This window comes from Tursiops truncatus, chromosome 13, assembly GCF_011762595.2.
Source record: "Tursiops truncatus isolate mTurTru1 chromosome 13, mTurTru1.mat.Y, whole genome shotgun sequence".
Taxonomy (NCBI): domain Eukaryota; kingdom Metazoa; phylum Chordata; class Mammalia; order Artiodactyla; family Delphinidae; genus Tursiops; species Tursiops truncatus.
Window position 1 is genome coordinate 17,269,916 of NC_047046.1, and position 12,808 is coordinate 17,282,723.

Here is a 12,808-nt window from a genome sequence, read left to right on the forward strand (position 1 = left end):
CATTAAAATATCTGACAAGTCCTCTAGTCAAGATCTCTTTTCAATCACTATTACCCCACATGACTTGCCTCTAGAACTTATTTTAAGAGGATTGCCTGTTAAAATCCCATGGAATGAGATTGCCTCAGAATAGATTTGGGGAAACGCAGATAAACCAAGGAAGAAAGAACCAAGTGTCATTTAAAAAGCACTGAGTAGTATTGGATTATAACCCAAAGTATAAAATAAATATCCATGAGTCCATAGTGATATATGACTGAATAAATAAACAAAAGAGAGAATATACATATCTCCTGTGCAGAAGAACTCCAAATAATTTTTGTAGGTACTCTGTCATCAAGGAGGGGGAGCCTAACTCCCTACTCCTTAAGTGGGGGCTACACACAATGACCTCCTTCTAAAGAGGACAGTATGGAAAGCAGAGGGAAAGTCACTTTACAGTGGAGAAGCCTGGCAAATGCTACCCCAGCCATGTGATCAAGGTTAAGGTCAACAACGATGTGTCAAACTCATAGTATGTACCCTTGACAGGACGTGATGAGAATGGCATCTGTGGTCTTCCTCCCCGCCAGACACATGAGCTCAGTCTAACTATGAGAAAAATACCAGACAAATCCCAAGTGAGGTACAATCTGCAAAATACCTGACCAGTGCTCCTCAAAATTGTCAATGTCATCAAAAACAAGGAAAGTCTGAGAAACTATCACAGCCGAGAGGAGCCCAAGGAGAAGTGATGATAAAATAGAATGTGGTCTCCTGGGTGGGATCCTGATACAGAAAGAGGACCTTAGGTAAAAGTGAAAGAAATCTGAATAAAGAATAGACTTTGGTTAATAATAATGTATCAATATTGGCACATTAATCGTGACAAATGGACCATACAAACGTAGGATGTTAATAATAGGGGAAACTGGGTGAGAAGCATATGGGAACTCTCTGCACTATCTATGTCATTTTTCTGTAAATCTAAAATGGTTCTGAGATTTAATATTATTATTTTTTGGCCACACTGCATGGCATGTGGGATCTTAGTTCCCCAACCAGGAATCGAACCCATGCCCTCTGCAGTGGAAGCGTGGAGTCTTAACCACGGGACCACCAGGGAAGTCCCCGAAAAATTATTTTGAAAATAAATAAACAAATAAATAAACTTCAAACAAGCAACGTACAGGGTTTAGGGAACAGCCCGGGGGAAATAATATGTCCTGGTTAGGAGGGGACATCTGAAATCAGAGCAGCCTGGGTTCTGTACCTTACTGTGTGACCTCCAGCAAGTTGCTCGAAATTTCTGAGCTTCAGTTTCTTCATCCATAAAATGGGGATTTAAAAATGCCAATTATTAGTTGATTTGGATTAAATGAGGCAATGTACGTAAAGTGCTAGGCACCAATAAATTCTCTGGGACTATCAGATTTACTATATTATTATTTTTGGCAGGGTAAGTGGAGGATCCTGGAAGGCTGCAGGGAATAGGGCTATTGGCACCAAGCCTTGGAGAACTGGTAGGATACGGATGGGATGGGCAGTGGGGGGTGGGGTGTCAGCTTTCCCCAAAGCGGAGAGGTCTCTCCTTCTATCCTTAACTCCTACCCTTTGGTTCCAGAGCAGGGCTAAGCAGCCTGGGAGGAGGTAGAGACTTCACAGTTATGTCCCTGGCTTCCCACCCCAGCTATGGCCCCAGCTTGCTCTCTGTCTGCCAGGGTCTCCGGGCTAAGTAATCACTAATTCCTCCCTAGAAGCACCTGTATCTGTAAGCAAATGAGCTGGCAGGTGGCGGCCTGGATAAAATGACCTGCTCAGCAGGGGATTTGCTTACCAGTCGAGAGGCAGCCCATCCTGCTGCCTGCAGCCGGGAGGCCTCCTGGATAAAGCATAAACCGCTGGTGCATACGGCGAGGGCAGGAGGCACCCGGAAGAGTGAATGACCCCCTGCTTAGTCCCCAGCCACAGGCCTATGGACATGTTCTCAGTGGTTTGTGGAGAAGAACCAGCACTGGGTATCAAGAGATAAGGGGAGTTCATTCTAGCTTTACCACAGGACTTGCTGTGGGGCCTTAAGCAAGTCACTTTCCCTCTCTGGGCCTTTGTTCTCAACTCTGTCAACTAAGAATTGTTCCTCTTCCTCCTATTGATTTGCTACAAAGATCATAGGAGAAACTGTATGGAAACTCACAATATTTGTTACCATCTTGATTATTACTATGTTGTTACTATGTTGCTCCTGCGGTAGCCCTAGTGAGCAGAGCTCAGAGGCTGGTAAATTTCTGGTGGGCTGGTAGCTTCAGAGAATTACCTTCAAGGCTATAGTATCAATATCTTTTGGCAGAAAACTGATCAAAGACTTTTCCAAGGAGGCGACATGGAGGCGACATGATATATTAAAAAGCACAGGTTCTGGAAACATCAGAACTTGGTTCAAATCCTACAGCTGCCACTCATTAGATGAAGGTACTTGGGCAAGTGACATTCCCCCTCTGAGCCTCAGTGAACTCATCTATAAAGCAGAGTGAAGACTATAATCTTTTGGGTTGTGGTTATGAGGTTGAAACAAGATTACCTTCCAGAGTATCTGGCTCATAAGTCGCTGCCCGGTAAAGGTTCGTTCTTCGAGGCTGAACCAGGTTTACAAATCAGATTTCCTAACTTTCTACTCAGCTCTTTGCTGAGGTCTCAGAAAGCCTTAGTGGCGCAATGCTTGAGAATCCTGGTGGCGCAGTGCTTGAGAATCTGCCTGCCAATGCAGGGGACACGGGTTCGAGCCCTGGTCTGGGAAGATCCCACATGCCACAGAGCAACTAGGCCCGTGAGCCACAACTACTGAGCCTGCGTGTCTGGAGCCTGTGCTCCACAACAAGAGAGGCCACGATAGTGAAAGGCCCGCGCACCGCGATGAAGAGTGGCCCCCGCTTGCCGCATCTAGAGAAAGCCCTCGCACAGAAACGAAGACCCAACACAGCCAAAAATAAATATAAAAATAAATAAATAAATTAAAAAAAAAAAGAAAGAAAGCCTTAGGGGAAACCTCCAGGCTTCTGTGATCTGAATCACTGCCCCCACCGCCTGTGCCCCACCAGGAGATTTCTGCAACCTGGACCTGGAGGAAGACCCCTTGGGAAGTGCTCCAGCCCAGGGGCTGTGGGGACTGCATGATGAAGACAGAGCCGTTTGCTAATACCATGTGGCTGCTGTGACAGTCTGTTAATGCCATTTACAACGTGCTGTAATTATGTCTCACACATGCTGGCGGCCCAGCCAGCAGGAACGTTCCCTAGGAGGGGCTTTGGAAAGATTCCTTTAGTGGGGTGGGAGATTGGGCTTTCTCAGGAGGCTGGGGACTAAGGTTTTCAAAGCCATTGTGAAGGAGGAAGAATGCCTTGCACAGCCCTGGGCACCTAAGAAAGAGGTCAGCCCTGCTCGGACCAGTGGTTCCCACCCCGAATTGCTGTGGAACTTTGGACAAGTCATGGCTCCTCTCTGGGCCTCAGTATCCCCTTCTATAAAATAAGGATACGGGGAAAGATAAATGTACTGGATCAGTAGTTCTTAATATGTTCTGGAGCATCTCCCTAGAAAAATGCCCCAACTCACAGCTAATCACAGTGTAGCCTGCATTTCAGGGGGCTCATGGGCCACTGAAGTCCATCCTAGAGCTCCAAGGACCCCAGCTCAAGAATCTCAATCCAGATCATTTCATGGACCTACTACCAGTATGGTTGACCTGATACCACCACCTGGGTTCCGAAGTTGCTCTCTGCTGGGTGTTGCTGCCATGTTGATTGGGACATAGGTATTCATGACAGTTAACTGCTGACTTTGGGTTGGACTTCTTATCATAAAGTGCCCAGCGTTGTCTCTTAAGGCTTTCTTATTTTGCCTTGAATTTAATGGGCCAGCTGATTTCTACAATGCTGCCCAAACTCTGACATTCTAGGATCCTTGCTTGTAGGTAATGCTCATCCTCCTAGAGGTCTGATAAAAAGAGCTCTGTTTGGAGTCAAACAGATCTGAGTTCGAATCTCTCCATACTTCCTTGTTGGCAAGCTACCGGCATCCCTGAGCCTCTGTTTCCTCTTCCAGGAATCCGGTTGTCATGAAGGTTAAATGCATCAATGCCCCTCAGGTGCCTAGCACAGAGTAAGCCACCAATACATGCCAGTTTTTCTGCCCCCATCACACTCTACCACCACAGTGAACTCAGGCCCTCCTCTCCCTTTCCTGGAGGGAGCTGAGAAGGAGTCCTGGGGAAGAGCTCTCGGGAATGGAGAAGCCTATTTCCAAGTCATTAGTCCCCCAGTGTCGGGCTGCAGGATGGATTTTGATCAAGAGCGGGGTGACATTTGGCAAAAGTTGCTGATGAAGGATTGAATGATTAATCGTCATGACAACCAGGCTGGAGTAATGACAGGGATGCGATGGCGCCCGAGTTAAACACAAAGCGGCCCTGCGAGCCGGGGCGGTAAATTACTAGGCATGTCACCGCTGCGCTTTTGGAGAAAGCGGCCGTGCGTTCCTAATGAGAGGTTAACTGTGTCCCCAAAGTAATTACAGCCGATTGAAGAGGTGGCTGGTAATTAGAGGATTAGCAGTGATGAGGCTCACCTGCATAGTTGCCACGGTGATGGAGGGTGGGTGGGGTAGGGTGGCAAGGAGGGTCCAGGCTCCTCCTCAAGGCAGGTACCAAAGGCTTCTCTTCTGCACCAGTCTTGGTGTCCACCACCGATGCGACAGGCCCTGGGGAACTGGTAGGCAAGCGCCAAGGTTCTGCCTCTGGTGGCTGGGCCTCAGTCTTCCCATCTGTAAAGTGAGGGCTTGAACCCATTTGAGAATATAGAATATCAAAGCTGGAATTCTGGAATGTGTTGAGTGATGTCACTTTCATAATTCAAATAGTGTTTAATTTGCCACCCTCCCCCGAAGCCTGGCTTTGCTGGGACCCAGGAAATAGGAAATTATACACAAATTCCACTTCTTGGCTGAGTGACTCCAGTCAGGGGTCTGATTGCAATCCTCAGTTTCCTCACCTCTAAAATGAGAATACTAATAATGGTTCCTACCTCTGAGGATTATCTGGAGAACAAAGTGAAATAACTGCAGAGCATCTAGAACAGTGCCTGGCCACTGCAAGAGCTCTATAAATGTTAGTGGTGGCGACCACCTTTGCAATCACCTCTCCTCTCCACTGACTTGGGGCAGTTGGGGCAGGGAGGGAACAGGAGCCTCAACCTTTCGTTGAGGAATGGGCGGAACCCTCCCACAAGTGACAGGTCACAGGAACTCCAGGGAAAGGGAGTAGGTGCCCACTTTCTGCTCATTTGCTGTGCATCTTTGGTCAAGTCCCGTTGCCTCTCTGAGCCTCTGATTCCTGCCTGCCTGAGCACTCTGTTGGGAGAAAGTCATGAAATGCTGGATTTGTGAAGCACTTACTATAAGCCGGACCTACCCTCACTATGTACTTTACAGCCATTGTCTAATTTGATCCACCACATAACCCATAAAAATATTATTTTGCCCATTTTCGAGTGGAGAAAACTAAGGCTCAGAGTGTTGAAGTACTAGCCCGGGGGCACACAGCTGGAGAGTGAGTCAAGATCTGAACCCAAGTCAGTCCAAATTTCTCGCTACCATATGAAGAAGCCTGTTTATCTCCCAAAGAGAAGCCAGGCCAGTCACCTCCACCTAAGCGGGCTGGGCACCGCCCCCCCATGGACGGAGCTTCGAGAGAGGTCTCCCTGGGATTGGCCAGGGCTGGTATGACATCACGAGGGCGGGGCCATCGCTACTGAAATGCGTGCTGGCACCTGCCTTGGTGCTGGTGGAGTCTGCACACCCAAGGGTCAAGTTTGAGATGCTGCGGGGGTGAGGGGGAGAGGAGAGAGGGGAAGGGGAGAGCGATAATGAACACCCCAAACCAGTTCAGCAGCTATTGATGCCTGGTGTCCGGGCACAGGCCTTGGTGAACCGCCGAGCTCAGTGGCTTAATTATTCCATCCATAAATGATAAGCCCCATTCATTTCCAGGCCTTCATGACAAATTTATGGCCTTAATGTGCTCGCTGCCCAATCTTCCCCGGGATTGCAGGGAACCTGGGGGCCCTTTCTGGAGGGCGCAGCGGGCGATTCTTGCAGCCTTAGCCGCTGGGCCATGCATCCGCCCCTCCCGGCAATGGCTCCCAGGAGCCGTGCTCAGGTCGGCTGGTCTGTTACACTTTGCAAACCCATTTTTCTGTTTTGCTTCTGGGAGGTGCCGGAGCTTAAGCTAAGGGCAGCGAGTCAGTGAAGACTCAGGTTCAGGTCCCAACTCTGCTCCCTGTGTGACCTTAAGTATGTGTGGGTCTCTGCCTCGGCTTCCTGGTTATGAGGGTGAAATGAGATGAAACAGATGGGAAATGTTTAGTGTGTAGTAAAGACTCAGGATAAGGTTGTGGTTATTGCAGCTTTGGGGTTTTCACATCCAGTTATATGTTCTTTATTTGCAGCCACTGCTTGGGGCCTGGGGACCCAGGGGTGGGACATATCTTAAAGTAGAAAGCCACCAGGCTCAGCCACCAGGCCCTGCTTCTGCTCTGACTAGAGACGGCTGCAGAAAATGCTGGCTATGTAAGCCTTGCCTCAGTGACCAGGAGCCTGGTCACAGTGTCGGTCTCACCTCCAACTCTGGGCTGGCCTTGGTGTCTCCTGCCTTTCCCTCAGTTTCCTCATTTGTCACAGGACCTCCAGCACAGTACTCAGAGCTGCCATGGGCCATAGGTTCCAGCATAATTGAGGAGTGGCAGAATCACTTTTTGGGGGGCCAATTACTTGAACGTGCGCAAGGCCCTCCAGCCTTGATGGCGGACAGGCTCTGAGTTGGAGTGAAACGCAAAGAACCACAGAAACTTGGAGCTGGCAGGGGCCTCAGAGAGCACCCCCTCCAGCCTCACACTTCACAGATGAGGATGCTCAAACATGGCTGCCATATCTTAAGTGCTTACTGTATTCCACACACCACAGTCATAGCTTACCCTCTATCGTCTTATTCAGTCCTCACCACACCAAGTATGGGCCAGAGATGACTAACCCCTTTTTACAAAGGAGGAAAACAGAGGCCCAGAGAAGTACAGAGTCTCGGGCACGGCTACACAGCACCACCTGCCTCCAAGTCCAGACCCTTCCTGCTTGGCTACAAGCGTTTGCATGTTCATGCATATGCATGCCTCCCGTGTGTGTGCATGTTTGCCTAGAGGTGCCGATATAAGGATGTGGGCGTCCACCCACAAGTGAGCATGTATGTGCTGTACCTGGAGCACATCTCCCGACTCCCTGTCCAGTGTTCTTCCATTCCTACCCAGTGCCTTTTTGCAAAGAGCTGATTGGAGACAGGAGCCTTTCAGCTTGGGGAGTGCCTGGATTCTGAGAGTCTTAGGGACTTAGCTTTAATTTGCATGCTCATTTGCATGCCAGTGTAGCCACTCCCTTAGCAGGACCCAGCCTGGCCAGGGACTGTGCCTGTAACTCCACCCTAGCTACCCCCTGGAGGTTCAATTTCTGTGAGGTCATTTCTATCATTACGCCCATTGGGTAGATCATGAAAGTGAGGCTAAGAATGGCTGGACCAGGACCATGCTGCCAGCAAGTGGCAGGGCCAAGTTCTGATTCTTGGTTTGGGGACTCCAAATCCAGTGGTCTTTCCCCAGTCCCATCCTGCCTACAGCCTCGAGGTGGGCATGGAAGAGTGAACAGTCAGGAGGGGCTTCAGGGAGAAGAGGCCATGAAGTCCTTGAAGGTTCAGGAGGAGTTGAGGAAGCAGAGACGGGGGAGGGTACAAACTGTGTTTGTGTTTGTGTGTGTGTGTGTGTGTGTGTGTGTGTGTGTGTGTTATGTGTGAATACGTAGGTGTGGAAGAGTGTGTTTAATCATCTTCAACAAAATGATTCAGAGCCTATTATGTGACAAGCACATAAACAACAATAATAATAACACAGCAAATATGTATCTACTGCTTATGGTGCACCAGGCAAGTGACTTCCACTAACTCATTTAATCCTCACACCAACCCTATGAGACGGTAACATTATCATTCCCATTTTACATATGGGGAAACAGAAGCACAGAGAGACGAAGTAAGCGGCTCAAGGTCTCACAGCTGATAAGTGGCAGAGCTGGGATTCAAACCCAGGCTATCTGGGCCCATGGTTCATGGACGCTTCCCTCTCAAGTTGGGAGACCTTGCCAAGTTGCTGTGCTGCTCCCAGAATGATGAGACACATGAGGATGTGTGTGTGTGTGTGTGCATGTGTGTGTCTTAGCTCAGGCTGCCATAAAAATACTACAGACTGGGTGATTTAAACAACAGAAATGTATTTGCTCATAGTTTAGAGGCGTAAGAAGTCTAAGATCAAGGTGCTAGCCTATTCAGTTCCTAGTGAGAGCTCTCTTCCTGGCTTGTAGACAGTTGCGTTATTGCTGTGTGCTCACATGGTCTTTCCTTGGTTCATGTGCACGGAGAAAGACAGATTTCTCTTTCTGGTATCTCTTCTAATAAGCACACTAATCCCATCATGAGGGCTCCGCCCTCATGACCTCATTTAACCCTAATTACTTCCCAAAGACATCATCTCCAAATACCATCATCATTTTGAGGGTTAGAGTTTTAACAGATAAATTTAGGGGGCAGGGGGAAACAGACGTTCAATCCATAACAGTATGTGTGCTATATACTTGTGCACATGTACATGCATGAGTGTGCATGTACACGAGTGTGGTGTGTTTGCATGGCCATGCATGCATTTCATGTATGTGCGTGTTTCTATAAAGGTGCCTATTGGTATATAAGGATGTGGATGTATATACATGGGCAAGTATGTGCATGTAAGCACATTCTGTGTTTATGCACATGTATATCTGAGTGTGTACACTCAGATAAGAGGTTGGGAAACCTCATCCCAGGTCAACCCTTCTGCCAGTTGGTCCAAGAGCCCTGTGAAAGTCAGGGTCACACAAAGGGGACTAAGGTGGGACTTTGGGGAGCTAGTGCTCCCTGGATCGGGGGGGAGGGGACTCCCCAGCTGCTCATGCCTGTCACCCTGGCCTCCAGCAGACATTAATAATAGATCAGCAAATTCCAAATGTAAATAGGGCAATCAGGCCCGAAAACACAGACATTCATCACCCAGATACAAATTATGCTGCTGGTCCTGATGTAATTACTGGAGTTCAGCTCGATGCCTGAGCCGCCCCCACTCTGTACCCCTGCACGTTGCTTTGTGCTGGTGTTCTTCCCTGAAAACACTCCCAACCTGACCCCACAGGGTCTCTCTGGCCACAGCCAAAGGTCCCCAGCTGTCTTAAGCATCTATGAAGATAGAAGACCCATGAGATCCTTGTGCTTTGATGGCAGAGCCCTGAAGTTCACGGAGGCAGACACCAGACAACAAATCTTCCCCAGTTCTGGCTCCAGTTTTGAAACGACTTGCTGTGTGACCCCGGGCAAGTCACCCACCCCTTCTGAGTCTCAGTTTCCTCTTCTATCCAAAGGAGCTAACAATACAGTATGGTGTAAGAGCTTTGGGTTTTACAGTCAGAAAGACCTGGGTTTGAATCCCAACCTTATTAGTCTTGAGTTGGGAGACCTTGGGCAAGTTTCTCCCCCCACTCTGAGCCTAACTCCTTCATCTGTAAAGTGGGTGTAAAATGCCTCTTATGGGATTATTTGAAGGAAAGAATGAAGTAATATTTTTTCTTTTAATTGGTGAATTTAACTCATTCACATTTATTGTGATTATACTGTCATATATAAAATATATGCCATCAACATATAAGTAGATTTTAAAAATCTATATCCATATATAGTGATTATATAATTATGTGATTATATGGTTGCACTCTTTCTTGCCATATTTGTTTTGTTTCCTATTTACCAGTCTTCCTTTTGTTTCCTTCTTTCCCGTGGCTATTATATTAGTTATCTATTACTCCAAAACTTGGTGGCTTACCACAATAACCACTTAGTATCTCATAGTTTCTGCAGGTCAGGAATTTGGGAGCAACTTAGCTGGGTGTTTATGGCTCAGGGTCTCTCATGAGCAGCTATCGTGTCAGCCAGGGCTGCAGTCTCACCTGAAGGCTTGTTTGGACTGGAGGTTCCACTCCCCAAAGTGGCTCCTCAGTTCCTCCCCATGTGGAGCTTCCCATAGCTGCTTGAGTGTCCTTATGATATAGCTACTGGCTTCCCCTAGAGCAAGTGATCCAATAGAGCAAGGCAGAGGCTTGGAAGTCACAACTGTCATTTCTGCAATGTTGGTTACAAAGGTCAGTCTCTTCATGTAGGAGAGGACTACACAGCAGATGAATACCAGGAGGCAGGGATCACTGAGGGCTGACTTGGAGCCTGGCTACCACACCTGTCTTATGTTAGATTGAATGATACTGTATGTAAAGCTCTTAGTCCAGGCACTGGGAGAAACTGATTAATCACTGTAACCCCAAATGCCTGGCACAGACTAGGCCTCCACAGTAATGGGATGGCAAGTAAAGGACAATAGCAGAATTGGGTCTCCTCTCCCCAAAGCCATTTCCTAGAAGCCAGTGGGAAAGTAGCTACTTATAAGCCCACATCCTCCTTCCTTGCTGCCGTCCAGGCCTTGGCTCTGGACAGGCTGAGAGATGGAGGGCCGAGACCTCCTGCCGTCTCTGAAACGGAGAAGAGAGTCTAGACCAAAGGCAGTTTCCAGGCCTGTCTCGTCCCAACTTTACATCGATCAGTAGTTAAACACAGCCTCCAATTACTATAACGTTTGGCGAGGCACCAAGCTTGTGTGAAACCTTGCAATAAACATCTGCTTTATAAATTGCTTCTGGGTGCAGTGCTGCACCAGAGGGGTTCTTGGGGGTTGGGGAGAGAGAAAATCAGAGAGCTGGGAAAGGGAGGAGAGGTTAGGGAGGCAGAAAGACAAAAGGAGAGGTGAGAGAGAGGGAAGAGGAGGAAGGGAGGAAGAGAGGGAGAGAGGGAGAGAGGGACATGAAGGGCCCGCTCATTCCTCCGTGACCCTCACCACCCTCCAAGGTGGAGACTGAACCGAGAGCGGAGGAACACTTGTCTCTTGAGATTTTGTCACACACCTAATGCAAATTACTCTTCTGTTGTTTTTTTATTTTACCAAATCCCATAACATCCCACTCATCTGCCGTTTACATTTAGAGGAAGAAACATAAAGATGTATTTGCTACACCTGCAGCCCCTGTTGGGGGTGAGATATTCCCCAGGCTGCAGAGAAAGAGGCGGGTCAATGGTTTCCCACCACAGGCCTGCAGCCCACTCCCCCCAACTACACACACTGTCCCCTGAGTGAGAAATGGGCCTGTGCAACCCACTCTTTCTCCTGCACGGTCTTACTCAGGGAGGCCACAAGGAAGGGCGAACCCCAGGATGGGGAATGAGATGGAACTGGGCTGAGCTTCAGCTCAGCTCACATGAGACTTTGGGCAAGTGACTTGCTTCTCTGGGCCTCTATTTCTAAACCTGTGAAATGGGCATAAAACCACCCTTGGAGGTTTTGGGAGGATTATGGGAGTTGTGGAGGCAGGCCTCAGGCCAGACCTTTTCCTCTAGAGCCTCATCTGAAAATGGGAGTTTGATAGACCTGTCATCCCCAGCCTGCCTGTTTGTTCACCCAGCACTGGAGGAGGTTGAGGACTTCTGGTGGGTGGGGGTGGGCAGAAAGGGGAGGGCTGCCTGAGGCCAAACTGCCTGCCTGGGGGACCCTCACAGCTGCCCAGGGCAGCTGAGATGAAATGAAGTAGCACACGTGTCACATGTTCATCCGGTCACGTTAATACCGCTACTGTGATCTGAAACCCCCCCTGGGGGGTGTGGAGCATGTCCATCTCCCTTATTCCGTCCACTTTGGTCATGCAAGATGCAAGGCGAGATGAGTGGGCCTCCTCCCATCTCTATGCCCGGGTGAGCTGCCCAAGCGCCCGGGAGTCCACCATTAGAAACCCTTTTCTTACCATTGACACAGGGTCCTCTTTAAAAATGAAAACGGCCCCTAGAAGGCTGGCGGAGGGAGTCCTATCTTAGCAAGAAATTCTTTATGAAATGACCTCATCTGAGCGTGAGGGGGGGATGTTCAGCCGAGTGCTTGGGTCATAGTGAATATTTGATGAATGAATGAATGAAGCCTTCCTTCTGTCTGGCGCTGGCATCCTCGCTATGACACGTTTACCGCACGGCAGCCCAGCCTCACTGTGCACTCTTTCCCAATGCAGGGAGCTCATTGCCTGAAGGACAGCCTGGTCCATCCCTAGACAACGTCAGGCACCAGAATAGTCCCCTCTGAGCTCAAGCTCACGTCGCTCCAACTCCTCTAGGACTCCTTCCCCTGGAGCACAGCACCGAGGTCACTCTCCAGAAAACCGTAAGCCGCAGATAAGCAGGTGCCGATACGTTTTGTAAAAGCTTACCCTGCCACCTCGGGATGGTTGTCAGTGAAACCGACGCAGCAGGCGAGGTTTGGTTCAGAGCTCTCAGCTCAAGGCAGCACACAGGTGCTCCGACAAGCAGGAACATGGCAGAATAATAAGAGCTCCTGGCTATTGTAAATAGAGTTGCAATGAACATTTTGGTACATGAAATAGCCAGGAGATGGAGACAACCTAAGTGTCCATCATCGGATGAATGGATAAAGAAGATGTGGCACATATATACCATGGAATATTACTCAGCCATAAAAAGAAATGAAATTGAGCTATTTGTAGTGAGGCGGATGGACCTAGAGTCTGTCATACAGAGTGAAGTAAGTCAGAAAGAGAAAGACAAATACCGTATGCT

General features: G+C 48.7%; 1 protein-coding gene across 1 annotated transcript in view; it reads right to left on the minus strand.

Moving 5' to 3' along the window:
* Positions 1–12,808, minus strand: part of LOC109552605 (protein FAM222A) — a 145,730-nt gene that overhangs the window by 82,012 nt on the left and 50,910 nt on the right. Inside the window, exon 10 of the mRNA XM_073790205.1 lies at positions 4,600–4,808. The gene's annotated coding sequence lies outside the window, so the exon portion shown is untranslated. The remainder of the gene's footprint in view (positions 1–4,599; positions 4,809–12,808) is intronic.